Source organism: Cucumis melo, chromosome 2 (assembly GCF_025177605.1).
Source record: "Cucumis melo cultivar AY chromosome 2, USDA_Cmelo_AY_1.0, whole genome shotgun sequence".
Lineage (NCBI taxonomy): Eukaryota > Viridiplantae > Streptophyta > Magnoliopsida > Cucurbitales > Cucurbitaceae > Cucumis > Cucumis melo.
The window spans coordinates 19,129,178-19,134,635 of NC_066858.1; positions in this window are offsets into that span (position 1 = coordinate 19,129,178).

Sequence of the window (5,458 nt, forward strand, 5' to 3'; positions counted from 1 at the left end):
TTATTTGAATAAAATAATTTCATATCAATTATTCCTCGGAGATAACGAAGTATATGTTTAATTCTATTCCAATGCCTTTTTGTTAAAGAGGAACTGTATATAGCTAACAAATTTACTAAAAATACAATATCTGGTCTTGTATTATTAGCAAAATATATAAGTGCACAAATTGCACTAAGATATGGTACTTCCGAACCAAGGATTATTATCTCGAGGTCGAAATATATCTTTTTTCACATTTGGTGAACTTGCATTAAGATGTACAATGGATGTGCTTTATTCATATAAAATTTTTTTAATTTTTTTTTCTACAAGTTGATTGATGAATAAATATCTCATCTGCTAGATGCACAATTTGTAAACCAAGATAAAATTTTGTTTTTCCAAGATCTTCCATCTCAAATTCTTTCTTAAGATATTCTATTGCCTTTGAAAGCTTGTCAAGAGTTCCAATTATATTTAAATTATCAACATATACAGTTATAATAGTGAATCATGACTGTGATTTTTTTATAAAAACGCATAGACATATTGGATTCTTTCGATATCCTTCTTTCAACAAATATTTCACTCAGGCGATTGTACTACATTCATATTGATTGCTTCAATTCACATAATGATCTATGTAACTTTATTGAACATAGTTCTAGAGAACTTGATTTATATATTTTAGATACCTTAAATCCTTTGGGTACTTTCATGCTAATATTTTTATCAAGAGATCCATATAAATATATTGTAACTATTAATGTGATTGCATCCACCATCGGAGAATATGCCTCCTCATAATCAATACCAAGTCTTTGTGAAAAATCTTGTGCAGCTAATCTTGCTTTATATCTTGTGATCTCATTATTTTCATTTCTTTTTCACACAAAAACTCATTTATATCCCTCCCGTTTGACACCTTCTAGTGTTTAAACTACTGGTCCAAAAAATTGAGATTTGGAAAGTGAATTTAATTCTACCTCAATTGTTTCTTTCCATAAAGACCAATCTTTTCTTTGTCGACATTCTTCAACAGATTTTGGTTTATAATCCTCATTTTCGAATATAATATTAAGAACAACATTATATGAAAAAATATTGTCAACAACTACATAAATTTGGTTCCATCTTTTTCCTATCATGACATAGTTTATCGAGATCACATTAATATCCTTCATTGTTTTATCTTTTTCGATATCTTTGTCAGAAGTCAAATTTTGGATCTTCTGGAATATCTACATTCTTAATCGAGGTATTGGCTTGATTTATTTTTCAAGGATTTTAATCTTTAGAACCTACTGGTCTACCACGCTTTTGGTGTGTTCCAAATTCAGTAATGACAACATGTAATTCATCTCATGCTCGCACTTCTCGTCTTACGTGCTTTCAGCTTAGGTCCCCAACCAAGGCTTTTTGAGTAACCTAGTCGTCTACCCAACACCTGATTGCATATTTTATCCTCAGAGAGTGGTTGACTACCTTCTAGGGTAGGCTAGAACTGGAGTTTCAACATTTTATTCTGCAACAAATTTAAAAACTAAGTTAGTAAGTAAAAAGTATATTATCAAAGAAGAAAAATAAGGGCATAAGTGTTGCTTCCATAACTTACATGCACATTCTTTGCGGCCTGTGACACAAACATCCCGAATCGAACGTGTGTTTGCCAGAACAACTCTACACAGTCGATCGCCTCTCCTCTTTCCTCAACGAGCTCGTGCTCTCATTATAGAAACAACTTTGACTCGCTGCTATGATTATAAGGCTGCTTCTGTCTAACAGCCTTGTTCATCTGTGATTGCTTATGCATGAAAACAATTTTGTTGTTTATTCTTATACATATTAAAAGTTGAAATCATAATTAACCATGACAAATGATTCAATTGTTCACCTAAAATGCACGGCTCATGTAGTGGTCACAAAGGAAGTGACAATCCTCATCATGTCCCACCAATATGTTTGGTGGGTTGGCACGAGCCTCCTCGGGGTGTTGTACTTTTTGAAGTGTCTATGACAGTCGTCCCGAAACTTTTTAAAGGTGTCGAGCATATGATGCTCAATGAACCTATTCATTGCTTGATCATTGAAATCGAGCATAAAAAACCATTACACATTACAAAAATAACACATTAGCTTGGTTAACTTAAATATGTTTCAAATTAAATCCTAAATGTGTAGTGGACTTAATTACCTGGAGGTCAGCCTTGACGACCTCAATGTATTCTCTGCCAACATCCGCTCACTTAAGGCAGCGGACGGAAAATGTCTTTCGTACACACGCGCCTATTGCCTGGCTGAAGCGAACGACGTATGAAAAAAAAGGCTTCTTCACACTAAGGGCGATCATCATCATAATGTGCACATTGGTTGTAACGTAGCGCTCCAACTCTAAGAGTCGAGGTTGCGCACGTTTCCTAGGAGTCGGAGTCGTAGGTGGTTGAGAAGACGACCCTGCTCAATAAATTATAATAACATATAATGTTAGAGAAAAAAACATGAAATAATTCTAAATTAAAATGTAGAAAATTATTAGACTCACTCGAATTGTCGTCCACCGCAAACGACCCTTCCGCAAGGTTATCTAAATCGTTCTCAAACTCAAGGAACGTTTCATCCGTCTCGAGAAAATTATTTCATTGGTATGACGACATAATGCCTGTGGACATAAAAAACATTCAATAAGCAAATACGAACATATAACTAGAATCAAAATATATAAATTACATAAATATGTGAGTATGTGGTTTGTCACTATAATTCGTCGTCGTTGTTTGAATGTGACAAGTGTTCATCCACATCGTCGATGAAGTCGTCAATGACATGATGCAAAACCGGTCTTTCAACGATTGTGGGATCAACATCAGTCCTGCATAGAGTGTCATCCTCGATGTGGTCATCCACTCGATGGCTCACAACGATTTCTACTACATTAATGTACTTATTCTCAACATCCTCCACTTCTAGCACGTCCTATATACGTTTATTTTGGACGACTTGCACAACTTTCCAATTGCTACCATTTTTTGGTCATCTAGGTAAAAAACTTGATATGCTTAAGTTGCAAAAATTATAGGTTCCTCCGCGTACCAAAAACGGGACGTGTTGATAGATTTGTACCCTAATTTAACGTGTGTTCTTTGACTTTTGTTTACGTTCGTGTCATACCACCGACACTTAAATAGCCATACATTTCTTCCCAACGGATATTGTACGTGCGACACTTCGTCTAGAACACCATAGAAATTATTGTTGTCACTTTCACTTGCATCGCTTTCACCAATGACCATCAGTCCACTGTTTTGTATAGTACGTCGGGAATCAAGTTCAAAAGTGTGAAATCTTAGCCCACTCACGATGCATCCATTGTAACAACAAACGTCAAATGATGGTCCCATCACAAGTGAGAAGAAATTGTCAGATAAATTTGTAGACTCACACAATTTTAACACCTGAAATGAGTGTAACAACGATTATAGACATTTCACGTGCTTAAATACGTTAGTGCATGCTTACATGTCACACTAAAACTCGCTATATACCTGTGCTTGAAACCATTCAGGAAATGCCTCGTTCATGTCTTTTATACAAATCCTACTACTAGTTTCTTCATCAAAAGGGTTACTACTAGTTCCTTCCTCAAAAATTTTTGTACCTCTAAAGCTTAATAACTCTCCATGATACACCCATTTTGTGTAGTAGGGGGATATTCTAATAGTCAGTAGATGTCGTTCCCTACCCTCTAACGAGCTTCAATTTAAATTCATACATCTCATGCATGGACACCTTAATCGTCTGTAGGCATCAACGTGAAATTTGGCAAATTCTACAAATTGGATCACTCCCTCTCTATACTTAAGGGAGAACATATTCTTAAGCTTCATCCAACTCTTGTCCATCGTTTTAAGTCCCTAAAACATAAATAGGTTTGATTAGAAACATATCTCTCTCCTCTTACATCCATAACTTACTCCCTTCAAACTACAGAGGCTACCATAACTGCAGGATAGCCAACATAACCTAATTAGTAACAATAAAATACTTCAATCTTTGCATCCTACCCACCCCTTCCAACAACGCTACCTTACCAGCTATCTTACTACTATCCTTGAAACCATCCCAAATATAAACAAATTCAAAACAAAAAAGACTACCATAACTGTAGGATAACCATCTGAAATCAACAACAAAGTTTCAACACAAACAAGGTACAATAATAACTGCAAGATAGCCAAAATAAATTTTAACACATATTACATAATTTTTAACGCAAACAAATTGGATTTCCCCTCTCAAATTTTCAATTCAAACCCCCATCCCTTTCAAAATTTCAATTCAACCCTCCCCCATTTCAAATTTTCAATTCATCCTTCCAACCCCTTCAAAATTTCAATTAAACCCCTCCCCCGACACTTCAAAATTTAAATTCAATCTCCCATTTTAAATTTTTAATTCAACCCTAAACCCCCTTCAAAATTTAAATTCACCCCCGCCCCTTCAAATTTTTAATTTAACTCTAAACTTCCCCTTCAAAATTTAAATTCAACTAAACCCACTTCAAATTTTCAATTCATCCTCCACCACTTCAAATTTTAAATTAAATCAACCCCCACCCGCTTCAAATTTTCCACTGAAAATGCCCCCCCCCCCCAAAAAAAATTTATTCAACCGATTTCAAGTTTTAATTCAACAACATTCAAAGTTTCAATTCAACACACATTTAATACAACAATACATTTTATAAACAAAAATCTATTCCAAAACAAAATCCTAAAACAATTTTTTTAAAAAAACCCTAAACTATCTAAATAAAGCTAAAAACTAACGATTTTAAACTTACCTCAATGTATGGCGGCAGAAGGTTGCAACAGACGATGGCGGCGAGGGCAACGGCAGGCGAGGGGCACGACAAAGATTCTTCTTTATTTCGCTTCTCTCTTTTTTTTTTCCTTCGGGTTTCAGTTCTATGATTTTCACAAAAATGAAATGAATATATATGGGCTCTCTCGACTCTGCCCGAAAACGTCGGGAGATCCCTCTAATGGCATCGGGAATGCGCCTCCATTTTGACGCACAACAACAACATTGGGAATGCTCCTTATTCCCAATGTCGTACCTGATTCATGATGCATGGTGTCGATAATACATGTGTACTATAATTAATGTGGCCTAATGTCCGACGAATCTTTCCCGACTCATACACGATGCATCGGGATAACATGTATTTCCCGACACCTACCCCGATGTATGGTGCATTGTGTCGAGAAAACGTATAATTCCTGACGTTTACACTGGGTGTCGGAAGAGCCTTTCATTCCCGACGATAGTTCGCCCGACATCTTCTTCTACGTCAGGATAACCCTGATTTCTTGTAGTGAATTCATTCGTTGATATATCATGAAAGGTTCTAATTGAAGGGATAAAAGCCCTACGCAGTGGAAAAATAACAGAGACCTTAACTCAATTTAATTAGGAA